We start from the raw sequence: 22,901 nt of genomic DNA, 5'->3' as shown, positions 1-22,901 counted from the left end.
CACTTTTTATCCCTAGTCCTAACACAGTGCCTGGCACATAATAAATGCTTGTTAATTGATTGGCATCATCTTACAATCAGTTCAATCTTTCAGATTTCAATGAGACCAGAAAATCCTGTTCTGACCAATAGCTCTGACAAGTTTGCTATGTTAATCAGTCTGGGCAAAAGCTCCATTCTGTCAGGCTGAGAGGCCATTATTGTTGCTACTTCACTTTCTCCTCCTTCCCCTTTAAGTAAAAAAGCAGGAAAAAAAAATTTAGGTTAGCTCCCAGGTCTCTGAGCAAATGCCGTTGGGATAGTTTTGCCTTGAGGTCAACATTCCTTATCTTGAACAACATATTTCTCTCACCCTGGTTCCTTTTTTCATGTTTGGCAGCTCCCACTGAGTAGATACTGTCCCATGTTAGATATCAGGTGGTGTTTTACTCAATTCCTTGACACTATTTATACAAACTCTTCTTACTGTGATTATTCAAGTATATCTAGGTTACAAGATATTTTTCTATTAGTCTTTAAAGACTATTCAGTTTTTATTTTAGATACTTTTGTTACATTATTCAATAGATTTTTAAAAACTGTTCTTTGTTTCTGCAATTCTCTTGTTAATATTTTGCTGATAGGTTATTTTCTATACCAACTTTCTATTGCCCAAAATGCTAGTGGCTGCATTTTGTTATTGAAAAGGCCAGCAACAGTCATTTGTAAATAAATTAAATATTTAACTGATTTGTAATTAATTCATGCATATAGCCCTGTCGCAGGGGCTAAGAAATCAGAAATTAGGGAGTTCTTGGTAGTCTGGATTGAACAAGTGTCTTTCCCCCAAGAATTTCATTCAATTTAGGAGGAATTATATGGAGTACTTACTATATGTCAGACACCATGCTGGGCACTGGGGATCCAAAGAAAAATAGAACTGTGGTCACATTCCTCAAGAAGCTCACATTACACTGGGAAAAAATAACTAGTATATAGATCTTTTAGATACAAAATAAAGACAAATCTAATGGGGGGGGGAAGGGCACTAACAGCCAGGGAGATCAGATAAGGCTTCCTGTAGGAGGTGGCAACTGAATTGTGCCTTGAATAAAACCAGGTGAGGAGAAAGAGCATTCCAAGCATTGGGAACAATCTGTGCAAAGGTTCAGGGGCAGGAGATGGGACCTTAAGTATCAGGAACTGCAAATACACCAGTTTGGGTGACATATTGTTGTTGTTTGTCCTTCATTCTCAAAGAGGACCAGGACATCAGGGAGGTGATGCCATGACATGTAAGTGAATTGGATTTAAGTGAGGGAGAGCTGTGCAAAGTTACCAGCCTCACTTTCTCCTCTGGAGCTTTCTGGGTCTAGTGGCCAGATATAGATCAGGACGATTGGAGATGGCCCTGGATGCAATGGGGCACCTTGGCCTTTTCAAGCTAAGATCTTTGACAGGTCTCAGTTTGTCTGAGGCAGTGCCCATTCAGTGATTATGGCTAGGGAAGAAATGAGGCAGGGGATAGTATCTTTTACGTTGTGAAAAAAAAATCAATCTGGGAGGAGAAGACCTTGGGGTTTCTGGCCAAAACAGAAAACTGGGTGGCATATAGGGTATGTGAGGGAGAATAATATGGTTTCAGTCTTGAAAGCCTTTATAACAGGCTTTAAATGCCAAACTCAGGAATTTGTATTTGATCCTTGAAGTAACTGGAATTTATTGAGCAGGTTGAGTGGACATGATCAGACCTGTGCTTTTGGAAAATTGATTTGATAGTTGTGAAGAGGTTGTATTGGAGACAGGAGAGACACTGAATACAGGAAAATCACTTAGAAGGTTATTGCTACAGTACAGGGAAGAGGTGGTGAAGCTGTGGACTAAGGTGTTTTTAGTGTGGCTAGAGAAAAGGGGAAGAAGGAGGCGAGCAATGTTGAGGAAGTGGAATTGACAAGACTTATCAACTGATTAGAAATGAATATTGGGGGAGTGAGAGATGACTCTGGTATTTCCAAATTGAATGACTAGAAGAATGTTAGTATCCGCTACAGAAACAGGGAATTCAGAGAAAGGGATGGGTTTAAGGATTCTGTCTGAGCAAGTTGAATCTGAGATGTCTATGGGATCTCCCCTCTGCTAGTTGAAGAACTCCCCAAGGGCCATCTTGAAGTCTCTTCAGAGGTAACCGCTCTTGGTTACCTAAGAAACAGAAGTCCAGTGTATGATGATGGGAATAGGCACTCTTTTTCTCAGTAATGACTGCAGGTTCTGTGAGTGTTTGAGTCCAGAAACATAGCCCCAGAGTCTACTTGCCTCAGTTTCCTCATCTGTAAAATAGGGATAATGATAGCACCTAGTTCCCAGTGTTGTTGTGTGGATAGAAGGAGATAATATTTGTAAAGCACTTAGCACAGTACCTGGCACATAGTAGGTGCCTTTCCTTCTGCAGTGGATTAAGGCAAACAAATAGGTTAAGTGATTTGTCCAGAGTCAAATAGCTAGTAAGTGTCTGAGGCCATACTTAAACACAGGTCTTCCTGACCAAAGGACCAGCTCTCTATTCACTGTACCACCTAGAAAGCAGTGTAATGGTGAACTAGTTAACTATAAGGTCAAAACTGGGGAAGGGAAGAAAGAGAAGCCAGAGAAGGGATGGTGGTCTGGGGTAGTAGTACTGAAGGGTGGAGGGACTGCAGGTCACAGTGAGGACAAAGAATAGTTTTTAGAAGTAGTAAGGCATAGCAAGAGATGCGATGATAGGAGGTTATGGTTGGATAGAGGAATTTCTTAATCATAGAAATGGAACACTTGGGGGTGATGGTGAGAATAAAAGTATAGTCATGTGTGTGTGGCTGAGGTAAAGTGAAGGAGTAGGTTATGGGAGGAAGAGGAAGGCCAGGATACTTGAGGAAACCTCAACATGGATATTGAAATCACTTAGGATTTAGGCAGGAATTGGGGCAGAGAGAGACTAACTCCAGATGTTGCTCCTTGAGAAAAGAGAGAAGATGACATATGAGGGCTGGTAGACAATTGTCACCAGGATCCCTATAGGCTGTGTAGTGATAGTGCCACAGGGACTGTATGGAAATTGTCATAGGAAACAAAGAGAAAGCTAACTCCTCCTCCAGGTCCAATGTGTCAGGGGACCTGGGAGAAGATGCATCCAGGACTATGAAGGATGGTCAGGAACACAGTCATCCCTGGGGAGCCAGATCTCGATGAGTCCTGAAAGATACAGAGTCAGGAGAGACAGACCTAAGAAGAAAGAAGATTTGTTCAAAATAGGCCCAAAGCAGGAGTTCAGAGGGACTCTGTGGGAAAGGGGGCTGGCAGAGTTGGATTGGGATGGGGGAGTGGGATGGGTGGGTGGATCGTAATGAGAAGAAGGAAAGTGGGTCTGCAAAGGGAGTGATTTCTGCTAGCCAAAGGCTGATGATGTATCTTTTATTCGAGTTCCAACTCATGAATGGCAGAGGGGACATCAGTTTTCTATCAGTTGTCAGGAAAGAAGAGATAGCAGGCTTGGTCCTACTGGCTCTTTTTGTTAACAAAGACCCAGCAACAGAAGGTCTGGGCTCCTGGGCTAGGGCCTCAAGGAATCTATTGTTGGAGTCTCTGATCCTGGAGGAGGTGAGGGTGGAGTGTCTGGGGCTCTGATCCTAGTGCTTGATATCAAGGGATGGGTTGGGTCCTGGAGATGAGAGCTTGATGCTATCTGAGACCCAGGTGCTGAGTTGAGCCCTGGAGGCCAAAGGGGTGGGATATGAAGTTCTGGCCTTGGGCTGGGTCTAATACAGTATATATAGCATCCTGCCTCTCATTCATATATGTCCTCTTTCATGCCTTGACGAAATGCTTCCTTTTCCATGAGACTTTCCTCATCCCAACCCAGTCAGAGCTAGAAGTCCTTTCTCTTACAGCCCGTTTTGCTCGTATGTCTCATAAACACTTAGCTCCCTCAACTTCATGCTGTATTTATTTGAGTAAATATATTATCTCCTCTACTAAATCATAAGCTACTTGAAGGCAGGAATTGTGCTTTATTCTTCTCATCCTACCCAAGCCTTAACATAAAGCTGTCACACTATAGACACTCATGATTTGGGGTGCCCCTCCCCATTATCAGGGCTTGTTTGTTGTTTCTCCTTTGTTCCCAAAGAGGATCATGACATTGGGAAGGTGATGTCATGACTTGCAAGTGTATTGGATTTAAGTGAGGCAAGGCTGTGCAAAGTCCCCAGCCTCACTCTCTCCTCCGGGGCCATCTGGGTTCAGTGGCCAGATATAGATCAGGACAACTGGAGATGGCCCTAGATGCAATGGGAGAATTTGGCCACCTGTAGATTGATTGAGGAAACCAGTGGTATGACTAATTATGAACAGTGGCCCACATAAAAGTTATTTGCATGTGTATTATGATTTGGGGGAACTTAATTAGCTTTCATTTTGTTTATTCTGTGACCCAAACATGCTTTCATTCTGACCACAGAAGGAGAGAGTCCCAAAGTTTGAAGAGGGGAAAAGGGAGAATAAAACTGAGTTGAGATTTAAAACTTGGCTATCATGTGGATGATAGTTGACTACAGTTGATTGTGAAGTAAAAATGAGAAAAAATGGTTTAATTAGGATTAAATGAATGATAGAAACTAATATTGTCCTGTAGGTTATAATGATAGATATATTAATGCTACCAGAATTATTTAATAAGAATAAAGATTATATATATGTTTCATACACAATGAAAGTCATTTGACACTAAATGGAATCAACAGATTCATTTTATAGAAATGACATGACATTTATAAAATTAACCATCTTTGAATACACTTAAATGTTTAAGTATAAATGAAATATATTTTAATATTGAATTTTTATATATTTACATTAATTTATACTGAAATGTATTTTCAAAAGTAAGCACAGTAGAGCTGGAAAGGACCTTTGAGATGGAGTCAAGTCTCCTCATTTTATAAATGAGGAAACTGAGGCCTACCCAGGGCTTCAGGATTTTTGACTCCTAATCCTGAAATCTTTCCATACTACATAAAGAGTAAGAAATGTTTCTTACTCTTTATTTTAATCACATTTCTCAGACAGAAATCAAGGTTTACAAGCCCCTGTATACACTGGATATGACAACGTAGACTTTTGTCAAAGCTTGTGAGGAATAGAATGTTTAACAACAGGTGCCTTTAGGCACTAGATGCGTGCTTCTCCCTTGTGCTCATTTTAAGGGGAGAATCCCAAAGCATCGTAGAGTGGTGTAATGGAAAGGACACTGGTTTGGGAGTCACAAGATTTAGATCTGAATTTATGTTGTGCTACTTGCTGTCTATGTTACCCTGTATCCCTAACCTAACTAGGAGCACAAACCATGTAGCCTGATTCCCCCAATCACCTTAGATGGTAACTTCTAAAATAGAGAATCAAGGAGTATATTTTGCATTGCACATTGAGCCGTAACTACATTCTCAAAGGTTCTACCATCGCTGGGGTGTATTGCCTGTTCAAGGAGGACTAGCGCCTGGTGTGAGGGCTGCTCATCCACTTTTGGTGTCCACCTACCAACTGGCTCTCATCTGTAGCTTCAAGAAGCTGTAGCCTGTGCAGTGGACACATCCCTACAAAATTATCTCAGCACATGGGCTAAACCAAGTTGAGGGTAACTGATAGACCTTAGACCCATTGGTGAGTTAGAGGAATGTCTACCCAAGCTTGTGAAGTTTCTCTGAGAAGTGGGTGGATCATAACAATTTGTTCCAAGGCCATGAAGCAGGCATTGTGGAGCGCTTAGAGCTTGGACAGACATGGAGGGCGCCAAGGTCATTTACTGCATCCTGGGCAATCACCAGTCATCTTGACTTTTGTCTCGCCACTAAACTTGGATGACTCTGGAAGAGAGAGTGAGACTAATGACTTTGTTCAACTCTGCCTCACTTAAATCCAGTTTATGGATGAGTCAAGATTTCACCCATGATGTGACTGATCCTCTTTGAAAGAAAGGACGCACAGCAACAACACCGTAGCCACCTCTGTGAAGGAGGGGCCTGAGAAACTGAGGCAGATGGGGAGATTAAGTGACTTGCCCACGGTCACACAGCTAGTAAGTGTCTGAGGGCACAGTTGAACTCGGGTCTTCCTGAGTTCCAAGCCCTGTGCTCTGTCCACTGTGCCACCCAACTGCCCAAGTTACTTATTCGCTCAAAACTACACAGCTGGGAATTGAACTTGGATCACTAAGTTCTGCATGTTTTCAGAGTTAAATTTGTTTCACTGAGCATTTTTCCTTTTAATCATCTGAAAATCAGATTGTACCATTCATTCCTAATAAACTTATGAGACAGGCCTTCTCATTTAATTTAAAATTTTATGACTGCCTTTCAAGTCTACCATCAGTTATACAGTACTTCCCACTTCAGCAGTCATCTGATTGACACCTTCTCAGATTCCATGACTCCAGCCTCTTCATTTCCTGTCCAAGGCATTTTGAGAATATCATCTCTGTGGACTGGCACTTTCATTTTAGAACAGGAAAGAATGTCACACATCTAATGTTGTTCTAACCCCTTTATTTAAAGCACTGAATGAGGGCTTAAGTGATAACCCTGCTGAAAGCTTGCAGGTGAGGCAGGTCAAGTGTGTTTTGGAATTCTTTATCCTTTCATAAGTAGGATGTAACTGACAAAAGTGCCTCCTGCTATTTAGTGTTTAATGCAAAAATTAGGGCAAAAAAACCTTTTCTCAGAAAAGAGATTTCTACAAACAACCTGTTTTCAAACTTCAAGAAAATCATCTTTTCACAGAAGAATTTTGCTTTATATTTTATTTTCCCAAGATGCTGACCTTTGTAAGTGGCAGAGAGATTATGACTGAGTTATTGTGGGTGATTTCTGGGTCTTCTGTAAGGATAGTTGTTATGGGGGGGTGTTCTTGTTGTTCATTTGTTTCAGTCATGTAAGTCTCTTTGTGACCCCTTTTGGGGTTTTCTTGGCAAAGATATTGGAGCGGTTTGCTATTTCCTTCTTCAGCTCATTTTACAGATGAAGAAACTGAGGCAAACAGGGTTAAGTGACTTACCCAGGGTTACACAGCTAGGAAGTGTCTGAGGCTAGATTTAAATTTAGGAAAATGAATCTTCCTGACCCCAGACCCCCCACTGTGCCACCTACGTGCCCCAGGTATGGGTACACAGATATAATCTTTAGATATATTCATAGGTAGATTCTTTAACAGCATTTTTGAGATGGAAGGAGCCTTACAGATCAAAGTACAACCATTTTACAGATTGAGATGAGAAGAGTGAGGCCCAGAGTGGGTGAGTAATTGTCCACAGTTCACCTGACTTCCGTCTCTGTGCTCTATGTATTTCACTCCACTTTGTTCATTCACTGGATTTGCCTTAGTCTCTTAAGAAGATCTGATTTCTGTTTCTTCTGCCCACCTTCTTCCTGACCCATTCTGCAGAGGCTGAGGGAGGGCGGTGTATGCCCTCATTGGCATCTCAGCATTCTTTGCATGCTAATTGCTCCGTCCTGGGAAGCTGAGATCAGAGTTAATGAAGCAAGAAAAGGAATTTCTGAGAATATTGGAGACTTCTGGACCACAACACTGTTTCCCCTACCCTACACAACAAATATTTGAAAGAGAAAATGAAAGAGTTTTGCCAAGTAAGGAAATAAAAACTGGCAGTAGAATTCAAATCCTGGAAGCTCTAAAAATCAATTTGTTGGTCTGACTCCAAGCCTTACCCTGCTTTTCCCAGCATTTGGTATAATCCAGGGTCAGAGTTTATGAATGTAACACACACAGGGTGTGTCAAAACCTTTTAACTTCTCCCTGCCTGGGATTTAGATCTTGGATCAGCTGTGACTGTATCAGTTACTAGGCAATATTTATTTCTGAGTCTGAGCACATTGTAGGGCAAAACTTGTCTGCTCTCTACTACCACCACAGACAGAAGATAGGAACTGCATGTTATTTTTGGCTGAACTGTTTGAGCTTACCCCGAGTGCTTAATGGTGTACTGTAAACAATGTTCTAAACCTAAGTCTTAATTCTAATCAACCAGCAAGTGCTTATTAAGTACCTACTATGTGCCAAGCATCTAATAAGCATCTACCGTGTGCCAAGCTAGGCACTGGAGATAATGAAACAACATGAGTATAACTGTTAGAGCACATTGGCAGGGAGAGGTGGGACCTTTAAAAAAAAACAAACTCCAAATAAGAGAACTGCCTTTACGATTTTGAGAAAATTACATAAATACATGCAAATGGACAAATTAATGTTTTTTGAAACAAGACTCTGTTGTTAGAATTAATGCTTATTGTAGCATGTGAAATGAGCTGGAGAAGGAAATGGCAGGCTACTCCAGTATCTTTGCCAAGAGAACCCCAAATGGGGTCATGGAGAGTCAGACACGACTGAAATGACTGAACAGCAGCACATTTCATAAGGGCAGCAAGGTGGCACAGTGGGTAGAGTGCCAGGTCTGGTGGCAGGAAGACTCATCTTCCTGAGTTCAAATTTGGCCTCACATACTTACTAGCTGTGTGACCCTGGGCAAGTCACTTAACCCTCTTTGCTTCAGTTTCCTCATCCGCAAAATGAGCTGGAGAAGAAAATGGCAATCCACTCCAGTGTCTTTGCCAAGAAAATCCCAAATGGGGTCACCAAGAGTGAGACACGACTGAAAATGACTGAGCAACAATAGCACATTCCATCTGAAAAGTTTAATACAGCATGTTCTTTGTGCATCTCATAGAAACCAAAGCTGCTGTTTATAAAAAATGAGCATTATTTATTTTATTACTGTCCCTTAAGGAACACAAAACTCTTTATCATTTTAGCCTTATTAAAAAATAAAAGCTTTTCTAGGGTCACTCGAATGTATCTTATACTGTTTGGGTATGCAATGTTTCTAGAAAATATGATGAGTTAGGGGCAGCTAGGTGGCGCAGTGGATAGAGCACTGGCCCTGAAGTCAGGAGGACCTGAGTTCAAATGTGGCCTCAGACCAAGCAGTGTGACCCTGGGCAAGTCACTTAACCACAATTGCCTAAAGAAAAAGAAAATATGACAACTCAAAAAGACAAGTTCAGAGACCCCTTAACATTCTTTAACAGGTATAATAACATGCCCCCGTTCATGTAGCCCAATGTTGGCAATTAATACATTTTAACAACATGCCTTTATCCTGTCTTTTTAGTTTTTCTTAGTTGAATAAATTGAGGAATCCCAATTTTTTGCGCATCATATCGGATTGAATTTACCTTATTTAATTTCTACTTATAAAGCTCATTTTGAGAGGTATCAGGGCACAGTGGCTGGCAAATAGGTTAGAGTCAGGAGGACCAGGATCCCACTTCGGGCTTCCTTCAGTCTCAGCTGAAGTCCCGCCTGCTATAAGACGACTTTCCCAGTCTTCCTTAACCTGAGTGCCTTCTGTCTGAGATTACCTACAAGTTATCCTGGGTGTTTCTTGTTTCTGTGCTGTCTCCCCATTATCATGTCTCCCTGAGGTCAGGGACTGTATTTTGCCTTTCTTTGTATCCCTAGTGCTTTGGGCAGTGCCTGGCACATAGTAGGTGCTTATTAAATGTTAGTGGATGGACTGGCTGTGTTTCCTGGGGCAAGTTGTTTACTCTCTCGGTGCCCCAGGCTAATCTCTAAGAGGATAAACTGCAGCCTGTCTATTGCTAGAAGTTACCTTGCCAGGAGTTCCTTATACCAATGTAATCACTGGTCTGGTCCTCCCCCACTCCCTGCTCCCCACAGCTCATTTTAACCTTCCTCTATAAATAAGTGGCTTTTGCTTGTTAGTTTGTTTTGCTGTGTCCTCTTAAAAACATGTTAGGATCACAAATTTAGAACTGAAAAGGATTCTTAGGATTTATCTAGCCCAATCATCTCATTTTTGTTGTTTGTCCTTCGTTCTCAAAGAGGACTATGACATCAGGAAGAGGATGCCGAGTCTTGCAAGTGAATTGGATTTAAGTGAGGGAGGGCTGTGCAAGGTCACCAACCTCATTTTCTCCTCAAGAGCCATCTATGTCCAGTGGCAAGATATACATTAGGACGACTGAAGATGGCCCCCATCTCATTTTTACAGATGAGGGAAAACTGAGGCTCAGAGATAATTTTGGTAGCTTATCCAGTATCACAGAGGATGATATGGATATGGGGTTTAAACCTAGATCCTTTCATTCCAAATCCATTTTTCTTTCCACTATACCACACAACTCTGTACCTATTATTTTTCACATAGGCTTTATGTCAACTACCTGTCAACAATACCCTAATAAACCAACTCTGAAACTAGAGTCTTCAGAAATGCTAACCAATCAATAAAATGTCCATGGACTCTTGTGGTTTTTGCCCCTTTTCACTAGAAAGCATCTGAGTTTGAAAGAGGACAAATAAATATCTGTGTAGTTTCACTAAATGAAAGTCCTTTCTAGTTTTTTTTTAAAGCACTTTTAAATATATCTGTGAAGCAGCTTCTTCTATCATTTCTGCTATTCTATTTTTACTTCCACTAATATGATGCCATATGATTTTTGGTTCAAAGGGTCCATTTTCCTCTGTTTATGTTTGTGTAGAGATTTCATTTGAGCTATCATTTTGGAGAGAAAATAGCTTTGCCCCAACATGATTTGCAGTGATAGAATTTTTTTTATCATTCATCCAAATTATATCCCCCTGCCCATTGTCTAAAGAAGTTTTTTACGTGACTGTGTTGAACACTTCTGTTAAGAAATACCCATTATATTGTGTTTAATATGATTGTACATGTATGGCCTGTAGCATATTGCATGCCATCTTGGGGAGAGAGGGAGAAAAAAAATGGAACCCAAAATCTTATAAAAGTGAATGTTGCTAGGTGGTGCAGTGGATCAAGCCCTGGCCCTGGATTCAGGAGGACCTGAGTTCAAATCCAGCCTCAGACACATAACACTTGCTAGCTGTGTGACTATGGGCAAGTCACTTAATCCCAATTGCCTCACCAAAAAAAAAAGTGAATATTGAAAACTATCTTTACATGTAATTGGAAAAAATAAAATACTGTTAAGTGGGGAGGAAAAAGAAGAGGATGAAATCTTAATGAGGAGTTGGTTGGGAATAATCAATAAAACCATTCTACCATTCTTGGGGTTTTGCTTTATGTAACTGCACTGATAAATATTCAAGCTTTTCAACTCTAAAACAAAACAAAAAAGAAATACTTATTCTTCTTAAGAATTAGAAGTATTCCAAGAATGGCAATTACAGATGACAGACTGATAACGAAGGAAGAGGAACTAAACATTTCCTTAGTACACTACTACAGAGAGGAAATTTTATATCCATCTGCAGGGAGTGGTGCTGCTGCTGCTACTACTGAATAACTTTATTCATACCCTTAGAGGTGCTTCTCTTTTACATGAAAGAACATGCAGCTACTTCAAATCTCTGAAGAGGTGGGGAACTATGGGGGTGGAATGTTGCATATGCTGTCAGACTCAGTGGCTGATGAGTTGGTTAGTTTTGCTGAACTGCTTTTTTCCCCTCTTCTTCATGCTTATGACAAGGAATGACTCTCTGATAGGAAAGGGGGGGGAGATATTTGGAAACGAAGATGTAACAGCAATAGATCAATAAATAATTTCTCATTTGTTCCTATTCTTGTGTTATTAGTTACTGGTTGCTTGTGGGGGAAAAGTTTCCTACTCTATTATTTTGCTATTAGTAAAGTGAATAGGTGATGATAGCTAGTTATTTATACCATTGTCTTTTCATTTGTGTCTGACTCTTTGTGGCCCCATTTGGGGTTTTCTTGCAAAGATACTAGAATAGTTTGCCATTTCCTTCTCCAGCTCATTTTACAGATAAGGAAACTGAGGTAAACAGGATTAAGTGACTTGCCCTGGGTCGCAGCATAATAAGTGTCTGTGGCCAGATTTGAACATAGGATGAGTCTTCTTAATTCTAGGCCTAGGGCTCTATCCACAGCACCATCTCACTGTCTGATTTTCTCTCTTGTTTTTCACCTACATTCTAAATAAAATTTTAGACCCACCATATTTTATCTTCTGAATCATGTGATGAGAGTCTTTTTATGTTTTAAAATTCTGTATGTTACTTTTCTTTGATTAATTTGAGGATATTTAAGTAGGATGCCATGAAACAAGCAACCTTAAATTAACATTAGCTCTAGGTCAGAAATATTTCAACTAAATGCCAAAAGATAATGTTTCTAACAAGCGTTTTTCTCATTAACCAAGAAAAGGGAAATTCCTTTTATTGGTAAGTGGAGGATGGGCAAGATTTTAGCTTGGCCTTGATTTAGGCTTTTCTTTTGGTTTTATAAATATATGGATACTGAGGTTTTTAAGCATTACTATCTCTTAAAAATGAAACTAATTGAAGAGATTTTAAAAGGGTAAAACAGATTAAATTCACCATTAAAAAAAAACTACTTCTATTGCTAGGCACTCTGTGACACATAGAAGTAGAGAAACACATAGTCCCTTTTGCCTTCAAGGAATTTTTTAGGCTTATTGGGAAAGTAAGATAGATATTCATGAAATAGTTAATTATATACTTCTTTGTTGAATACTCTTAAACAGAAGTTTGCAGGATTTGAATAGGTGAGATTACAGTAGAAGAGATGAGAAGAGGGAACAACAAAAGCAAAATCCCATGATACCTCCAAATATAGTGAGGAAATCCACCTGGCTAGAGTAGAGGGTTTCAGTGGGATAGGTGAGGTGAGACTGAGTAGTCATACTATCTATGAGAGCAGTGTTTCAGAGAAACTAATATAGTGACAGTGTACAGGAAGGATTGGAGAGGCAGTAGTTAGGGGGCAATTATTATAATCCGTGTGATAAGGACTTGACTTCTTGACAGTAGGAGGGAATAGATAATAATCAATTTTTTTTTTTTTTACTTTTTGGTGAGGCAATCTAGGTTAAGTGACTTGCCCAAGGTCACACAGCTAGTAAGTGTCATGTGTGTGAGGTCACATTTGAACTCAGGTCCTCCTGACTGTAAGGCCAGAGCTCTATCTACTGAGCCACCTAGCTGCCCCAATGAGAATTGTCTGTATCTTTTTCTTTTTCTTTTTTGGAGGCAATGGGAGTTAAATGACTTGCCCAAGGTCACACAGTGTCAAGTGTCTGATGTCGGATTTGAACTCAGGTCCTCCTAACTCCAAGGCCAGAGCTTTATCCACTGCACCACCTAGCTGCCCCTAAGAATCAATTTTTTTAATGGAAATAAATCAACCTGGGTGAAAGGCCAGGGATGGAGACAATAACGTTGGCCTTATTCCCATGAAAAATGGACAGGTAAAGTCATGGGCAGCTAGGTGTCGAAGTGGATAGAACCCCCAGCCTGGAGTCAGGAAGACTCTTTTTCAAGAGTTCAAATCCAGCCTCAGACACTTACTAGCAGTGTGACCCTGGGCAAGTCACTTCACCCTGTTTGCCTCATCTGTAACATGAGCTGGAGAAGGAAATACCAAACCACTCCAGTGTCAATGCCTAGAAAACCCCAAAGGAGGTCACAGAGTCAAACGTGACTAAACAACAACAAGAAGTCATGAAGTTGGGTTAATTTTCTGAGAAAGAAAATTGTGTATGTAGAGAAGAAGAGGAGGCATTTAAAGACCAAACTCTGGAGAAGGAAGGAGAAAGAGTGGTAGTCAGAGGTGATTAACGAAGGAGTCATTGTGGTGTGGTCATAGACATCAAGAGGAGGGAGCGTTCCAAGAGGAATCTGTGTCAAATGCTGCAGAGAAGACATTAAAAATAGGGAGATAGCGTAGCCCAGTAGGCAAAAGCCCTGTTTCCAGAGTCAGAGACCCAGGTTTGAATCTAGTCTCTGATGTGACTACCTTGGGTAAGTCACTTAACTCTCCAGGGCTTCCATTTCCTCACCTTTAAAGTGAAGGAGCTGGTTTTTGAAGTCCTGTTTGGCTATAGATCTATAATGTCCTATGTGAGGCAGTCACATGGGTTTAGAATTACATCCTCTTTGAATGTATAAGCCTTTTTTGGCTTACTTTGGAATACTTTGAATTTCAATAATAATAGCATTGGGTAATTATTTTTTTTAATTCTTTTTAAACTAAGTAACAGGGGCAGCTAGGTGGCACAGTGGATAAAGCATTGGTGCTGGAGTCAGGAGGACCTGAGTTCTAATGCGGCCTCAGACACAAAACACTCACTAGCTGTGTGACCCTGGGCAAGTCACTTCACCCATTGCCTAGACCAAAAAAACAAACAAACAAACAAACAAACAAAATGAAAAAAAAAAAACCTAAAATAACAGCCAGGCATATAAATAGGTAATGGAAGTGGTAGGATGTTGAAAGACTTTCAGGATCTGGGTGGGAGTGAGAAGTGTGAGCTGTCCTAGAGAAAAGGCTGGGAGTACAAGGGTGGAGCATCAATTTATCTCTGAGTCACTGGTCAAAGGAACTGTTAAGGAAATTGCAAGAGGGAAATAAGGAAGCTAACTAGCTCAGAGAATCAAAATGAATTGTCTTTTGAGTGTAATAAAAGTTTTGATGCTTAAAGACACTTTGATCTTCTGCAACTCCTTCTGGTCACCCTGTCTCCTCCTTATTTCCTTCTGTTTCTGCCCAACACTTTTCAGTCCTCTGACTAATAACTCCTTTGAAAAGGTCACTTCTACCCAGGTAATTTAGGTCCTTGGAGTGAGAAAAGTATAGGATTCCTACAGTGAACATTCTCCACAGAGAACCCTGCCTGCTCCATTATACTTAATCAGACCCAGTAAAGTTCCATACATGCCCCCATAGATAAGGCATGGAACCTTAATCCCGCTTTCCCCTTTCCTTCTACTTTGCCTTCCAGCAGCACCAATTTACCTGGAAAGCAAAATAATACACTTGAAAAAAATTAGAAAACAATTAATTGTTAGGATGTATGTTATTTCTCTAAGTATGGGTACAGAGTTAAGAGAAAGAAGAGATCAGTATAGGTTGGAAATGTATAGGAAGGTGCCATGCACACAGTAGGCACTTAATAAACGTTTGAATTGAAGTGAGGTGAGATGAGCTGTAGGATAAGTGGGGAAGTATTTTAGGTGATGGTTGGGAACAGTGAAAGACAAGCTATCAAAGGGACTGGAATAAGAATTTGCATTGGAGAGTATTTGGAAGCTAAAGCTAGTGCCAGATTTTGGAGGGCTTTAAAAGACAAGATGGAGAAATTTGATTCACAGCATTATAGATTTAGAGCTAGAGCCCGACCTCCTCATTTTACAGGTGAAACTGATGGCCAGAGAGGTTAAATAATTTGCCCAGGGTCACACAGCTCGGTAGCATCTAGCGTAGGATTTGAACCTAGGTCTTCCATCTACTACACTTCAATAAAATATAGAAAGATGGCAAGAGAGAAATGACAGGATTAAAGCTATGTTTGATGTAATATGCTCTCTGCAAGCTGGGTTAGAGGAAGGTGACTTGAGTTGGGGAGAACAGCTAAAAGACTGCTGGAGTAATCTAGGAGGGAGGTGATCAGGACCGAGACCAGGGCTGGGGAACCTGTAGCCTCAAGACCACATGTGGCCTTCTAGGTCCTTGAGTGAGGCCTTTTGACTGAGTCCAAGTTTTACAGAACAAATCCCTTCCTTAATTAAGGGGATTTGTTCTGTGAAATTTGGATTCAGTCAAAGGACCGAATTTGAGGACCTAGAGAGTGACATGGGGCCTCGAGGCCAAAGGTTTCCTACCCCTGACCTAGACCAAACTGACGGCATTAGGAATAGTTAAAAAACTGTATTGTGTTCTAAGAAAAGTAATCTAAAAGGGCTTTAAAGCATAAATTTTTCCTGCATATCTGGGGGTTTTTGTTCATTTTGTTCTAATTCCTATTAAATTGAGATTATAAGAGGTTAGGGAATCTCTTCATTTATTGTAAAGAGAGGGTGATAAGTGATATGAGACATATAAAAATGTCTTATATTTTCAAGTAGAGGACGGACAGCTACTGGCTTCGCCTACACACACGCACGCCTCCTAACACTTTATTTTAATTCACCATAAGAATCCATTTTAAACATATTTCCTAATATTTTAAAAGACCTTTTCAAATATATCCTAGTTGGATGATATCATTCATTAAGTAAACATTTATCCAGTGCTATGTGCAAAGCACTGTGCCGGATGCTAAAGGCAATCCATGTGAATGTGATATGTGATATGATTGGATCTCTGCCCGGGTGAGCTTATATACTGTAGAAGTAGAGGTAGAATTTACTTTAAAAAATATTTAAAATAGAGTAATCGTGTGAAGGCAAGAAATTCTGATCTGTACCCCCATTTAACATTCAGGAATGAGTATACTCTGTACATTTAACATCAATAGGAAAAGCAAAGTATTTAGTTTGACTTCTTTCAGACTGATGATAATACCACTGTTTGGGGGAAAAGAGAGTAATGATTGTGGGGTGTCTCAAATGACTCAATCCCCACTTTTTTCTAAAAATAGAAACTATTTTCTTGTCCTGGAATTTAAGAGGCGAGCGATATGGCATGGTGGGAGGAACGCTGTGCAGGAAATCAGGAAAATGAGATCATGATTCTAGCTATGCCAACTGATTAGTTGGGTGACCATTGGGCAAGTTACCAAACATTTCAGGGCCACTAATTTCTCATCTCTGAAAAAAAGGGGATTGTACCAACATTCTGTGACTTTAATATATCATGAAGGACATTAAATAAAATAAGTAAGCTAGAAATGTTTGAGAAAGCTTAATTTTCTTACAGAGGTGAAGGGAAAAGAAGCACATAAATGTTTGTTTTCCTGTCAGTCCCTAAAGAATTTCAGTAACAAGATGTTGTGTGTTACAAGGATGACATGGAGAAAGCTTTGCTGAGATCTTGGAAAAGCTCTAAAAGGGTGGGGTGATTAAACACCAATATAAGCGTCTAGCTTCAGAATTGTTTACAACGATGCCAGTAAAGTGCTGAGAGAGTTTGGGAGGTTCAAGTTTTGGAGTTAATTAAGATGGATGGCTTGAGAAGAGTGTTTTAGGGAGCAAGGGAGCAAATGGAAGAGAAGATGAGTGGGAGAGAGCTGCTTTTATAGCAAAGTTGAGCTTTATGTATTTGAATAAAAATACATCTGATTTAGTGAAAAAGCGTTAGATTTGGAGTTAGGAAACCAGGCCTTGGACCAGACTCCTGCATTTACTAGCTTTATAACCATAAGCAAGTCACTTAACTTCTTATAGATGCAATTTATGATTAGTAAAATGGGAGTTAATAATACTTACGTTACATTCCTCAGAGGTTTGTAGGGAAAGTTTTTTTTTTTAATCTTAAAGAGTTATCTAAATGTGAGTTGTTAATGATAATATTATTTCCCACTTGTGGAAAAATCAAAATTTACAATCTTCCCTCATTTTAAGTCCTCAAAATTAAGTCATGAAAGTGTCAAGCATGAAGAATGGGTAAACTAACCATTCTTTATTTTAAATGTGTATTTTAACATGGTAGGATATGACTTTTTTGACCTTTTCCATAAGCTATTTCTTACAATTAATATGGTGAAAATGGTATAGTTAGGAGACGAAATGACTTTGTGGGGAGTAGCTGTGGGTGCTTGTTCATGTTGTAGGAAGTAGGAATACCAAACTTAGAGCTGGGAGGTTCATTAAAAGTCATTTAGTCCAATGCTTTCATTCTATGGATAAGGAAACTGAGGTCCAGGATGGTTAAGATGATGTGCCTAAAGTTAGACTTGTGTGAACTTGGAAAGCCAGTTAAATTTCATGAGCCTCAGTTTCCTCATCTGTAAAATGTGGGGGTTGGACTAGATGGTCTCTGAGGGTCCTCCTAGCTGTCTAGACCTGTGATCCTGTGTCTCAAAACAGGTGTTCAAGAATATGGGCTCAGAAACGCCTAGGCAAGGCATGCCCTGCTTTTGAAAAGTCGCTGCATTAAGTTAGTGAGGTTCATCTAAATTCATTAATTCATTTAATAATTTATCAAGTGTTTACAGAGTATAAATCATTGTGCTAGATCCCGGGAGAGAAATAAGGCCTGGTCCCTGCCTGCTTAGCACTTTGCAATTTAATGAGATGAAATGGGATACATAAATCTGCAATTCTAGGCCAAAAATATAAAATAGCTATGTAGTAATGACTGCAAAATGTAATAAAAGCATATGACAAGTATAAAGGGTTGGGTAAAGTAGGAGGACGGAAAGACCATTTATAACTTATGGGAGTGATGAAGCAGGGAAGACTTCTTGAAGGAGGTGACCACATTTAAGTTTGAAGGATGACTAGAATTTCAAAGCATTCCAGGCATATAAGACTGCATGAGCAAAGCCATGGAGGTGAGAGAACATTCTGGACGTATTGAAGTGACACCTAATTATAAGTGACCTTTGCTTCAGGTCCCTTCCCTTCTTCTCCTGTGCTATGGTGGTTCATAGTTTATCATGAGAGGCCGTGTCTAATTAGTGGATAGAGGGCTGTCTGAAGTTCAGAAGGTCTATGTTCAAATCCTGACTTGGATACATATTAGGAGTGTAACCAGGCCAGCAGGTTCTGGTGGTACGGAGGCTAGAGCGCTGGGCCTGGAGTCATCTGACTCTTGCTGACTGTGGACTCTGGACCAGTCACTAAACCTCTGCTACTGTAACCTGGGGGTAATAATAGCACCTACCTCAAAAGGTTGTTGTGAAGATTACATGAGATGATGTTTGTAAACAGCCTGAGCACAGGGCCTTGCACACAGTAGGCGCTATGTAAATGCTCCTCTTCCTGCTTAACTTCTTAGTCAACTTCAGGCACCTCTTTAAAATTATAAATTACAGACAATTGTAATCTATATCAGTTGGAGGCTGTTTCAATTTATGAAGTTCCCCATGCTAAGTAAACCACAAGTTCAGGCTTCCTTCCCTCTCCCCCTGCCAATAAAATAAAATCCTATGTGGAGAATTAATCCAAAACTTTCCTTTAATTTTTTTCCCCAAAAATGCCTGTGTATTACTTGGGTTACCCAGTTGTTGTTTCTCATATCACTACATGACCAACATGTATTCTCAGTCTTTTACTCATGTATAAAAAAACTGTTATTTTATTAATATCCTATATAGCCAGTTTTAACCTATTATGTGCCTTCCCATTGATCTTTAAGGTGTTTGTAATTGTGATGTTTATTTATGGTATTACCTAGTTAGGGTGGCTAAAATCAAAGGGGGGAAGGTAAGTTATTGTGGGAATTAGAAAGAACTTAGTTTCATTAGTAATAATAATAATAATAGCTAGTATTTATACAGCACTTTACGATTCAGAAGGCACTTTTACAAATATTATCTCATTTTATCCTCGCAATAACTCTAGGAGGGGGAGGAGGAGATAGATGCTATTATCCCCATTTTACAGATGAAGAAACTGAGGCAGACAGAGGTTAAGTGACTTCCCCAAGGTTATATAGCTAGTAAATGTCTAATGCCAGACTTGAACTCCGGCACACCTTCCTGACTCTTACCCTAACCAAGGTCTGATGTTCATGTCTACTGCATCAATGAGCTCCCTCTGCATGAGAATGGGAGGGGGTAGAAAGTGCCCTGGATGGGAGCCAGAAGACTTAAGTTCTACTATTATCACTACCATTAAGCCTGCTGGGGATGCTTGGGCAGGTCCTAACCAATCAAAAACTCAGTTTTCTTATCTCTCATGTGACTCTGATGCAGTACATAATCTTATGTAGGAGCCTTTCAGTTCTGAAATTCTCTGTCTGTTTAATAACTCTGCTTAGTCTACAAGATTTAAAAGGCAGCTCTCCAGCTATGATCCTCCTTAAAGAGATGTGGGTGGGGAATTATTTCACTTTGGCCAATGACAGAGCTTTGCAAATGGCTAGTGGCCAAGCGAATATACATCAAAGGACACCTCATAGACCTTCTCTACCAACAATGACAGCTCCCATTTCCTGGCAGCTTGGAATTTGAGGACAACCAGTACCAGAAGGTAGTTTCCATAATGGTTGAGGGAGATGAGGTGATTGAAAAGAGATTTCAGTGAGCCTGCTGCCTGAATCAGTAGAGAGAATAGGCAGCTCTTTTTTATTATTGATGCTCTGTTTTTATTATTGTTATTAGAATAAATACTGGGGCTGGCTGCATTTTCTCATTGTTTAAGTGAATAAATCTGTAGGGCCTGTTTCTTTTTAATCCCTAGGAATGTTCCTTTCACTTTTAGTGTTAGGAGAGGAGCATCCCATGCCTATAGCTGAAATACCAATAAGTAGTCAATCAACAAACATTTATTAAGTGCCTACTATGCTAGTAACAAGAGATACAAAGACAAAAATGAAACAGTTGCCGCCTTCATGAAGCTTATATTCTATAAGGGGAACAATATGTGCACATATAAATATATGCAAAATATATAATCTGGAGGCATGCAGCACTGCCTGCCTGACCTCTAGTGAGAGGGCTGGGAAGACAAGTATTTCAGTTAATCTCTCTCAGATCTCTGGTCTTCTCACAAAGTGACATGTAGATGTATGCCCATAGCTGATGGTGATTTTTAGGGCCGTTCCTGCTCCCCTAAAGCAGTGGAAAGAGTGCTGAACTTTGAGTCAGAACACATAGGTTTGAATGGGCTCCTATGTTTGTTTTTTATATAACCATGAAAAAAATCACTCAATTTCTTTGAGCCTCAGTTTACTTATCTGTAAAATGGAGATAACAGAACTTGTGCTGCTTACCTCCCAAGGGTTGTAAGAAAAGGACTTTGTAAGACTTTTTTTAAACTGAGTCTTCCCAACTTGTCTAGGCTTAAAATATATGGACCTCATCCCATTACTGATTGGCACCTGAGCTTAAGGCAGGTAGTGCAGTGGATAGAGCTCTGGGCCTGGAGTCAAGAAGACCTGAATTTAAATCCAACCTCAGACGCTTCATAGTTGTGTATGACCCTGGACAAGTCACTTAAACTCTGTCTGCCTCAGTTTCCTCACCTGTAAAATGGGGATCACAATAACACTGACCTCCCAATATTGTTGCAGGGATCCAATAAGATGATAATTGTAAAGCACTTAGCACAGTCCTGGCACATAGTTATTAGCTTTGACCTGCTCCATTTCCAACCTGGGCCAGTTGGACCCTCCATGGGCAACCTGATATTCCTGCCCCAATCCTGACAGCTCAATGTATCAATGCCAAACTTAGTGCAGACACTTGATTGGCATAGCCTATTACAGTTCAGCAAGCATTATCTGTGATGGTAATAAGCTAAAAGCCTTCCCAATAAGATCGAGGTAAAGTGAAGATTACCATTATCCCTACTATTGTTCAGTATTGTACTGTAAATGCTAGCTATAGCCATAAGAGAAGAAAAGGAAATTGAAGGATTTAGAATAAGCAATGAGGAAACAAAACAATCACTTTTTGCAGATGATAAGATGGTATACTTAGAGAATCAACTAAAAAAACTAGTTGAAATAATTAACATCTTCAGCAAAGTTACAGGACATAAAATAAACCCACATGTCATCAGTATATGTGTGTGTGTGCATGTGTGTGTATCCAACAAAGTCCAGAAGGAAGAGATAGAAAGAGAAATCCCATTTAAAATAGCTGCAGACAATATAAAATACTTGGTAGTCTACCTGCCAAGTCAAACCCAGGAACTATATGAACATGATTACAAACACTTTTCACACAGATGAACTCATATCTAAGCAATTGGAAAAATATTAATTGCTCATGGGTAGGCTGAGCCAATATAATAAATATGACAATTGTGCCTAAATTAATTTACTTATTCAGTGCCATACCAAACTACCAAAAATTATTTTATGGAACTAGAAAAAAAATTAACAAAATTCATCTTGAAGAACAAAGGTCAAGAATATCAAGGGAATCAATGAAAAAAAAATGTGAAGGCAGGTGGCCTAGCTATACCAGATCTCAAATTGTATTATAAAATGGTAATCATCAAAACAATTTGGTACTGGGTCAGAAATAGAGCGGTGGATAAGTGGAACGGATTAATTGCACAATACAGAGTAGTAAATGACCATAGTAATCTAGTGTTTGATAAATGCAAAGATCCAAGCTTTTAGGACAAGAACTCACCATTTGACAAAAACTGCTGGGAAAACTGGAAAGCAGTTGGGCAGAAACTAAATCTAGACCAACATCTCACACTGCATACCAAGATAGGATCAAAACGGATACATGATTTACATATAAAGAGTGATATTATAAGCAAATGAGGGGAGCATGGAATAGTTTACCTGTCATATTTATGGATATGACCAAATAAGAGATAGAGAGAATTGCAAGATGTAAAATGGGTAATTTTGATTACATTAAATTTAAAAGCTTTTGCACAAACAAAACCAATGTAGCCAAGATTCGAAGGAAAGCAGAAAACTAAGGAAAAAATTTTACAGCAAAGTATTTCTGATAAAGACCTCATTTGTCAAATATATAGAGAACTGAGTCAAATTTATAAAAATACAAGTCATTCCCCAGTTGATAAATGGTCAAAGGATATGAACAGGCAGTTTTCAGAAGAAATCAACGCTATCTACAGACATATGAAAAAATACTCTAAATCACTGTTGATTTGAGAAATGCAAATTAAAACAACTCTGAAGTATCACCTCACACCTATCAGATTAGCTAATATGACAGAAAAGGGAAATGACAAATTTTGGAGGGGATGTAGGAACATTGGAACACTAATGCACTATTGGTGGAGTAGTGAACTGAGCCAACCATTCTGAAAAATAATTAGGAACTATGCCCAAAGGGCTATAAAACTGTGTATACCCTTTGACCCAACAACACCACTACTAGATGTGTATCTCAAAGACATAAAAAAGGAAAGAAAGGAAAATAAAAAGGATCTATATGTACAAAAATATTTATAACAGCT

At 39.7% G+C, this 22,901-nt stretch overlaps 1 protein-coding gene across 5 annotated transcripts in view; it reads left to right on the top strand.

Annotated features, from left to right (window-relative positions):
* CAST (calpastatin) overlaps positions 1 to 22,901 on the top strand; it is a 124,958-nt gene that overhangs the window by 45,189 nt on the left and 56,868 nt on the right. The gene's annotated exons all lie outside the window — the stretch shown is intronic.

This window comes from Vombatus ursinus, unplaced genomic scaffold (assembly GCF_900497805.2).
Source record: "Vombatus ursinus unplaced genomic scaffold, bare-nosed wombat genome assembly UNPS02014828.1, whole genome shotgun sequence".
Lineage (NCBI taxonomy): Eukaryota > Metazoa > Chordata > Mammalia > Diprotodontia > Vombatidae > Vombatus > Vombatus ursinus.
The sequence above is the reverse complement of the archived record's forward strand: the minus strand, read 5'-3'. Positions and strand labels throughout refer to the sequence as shown.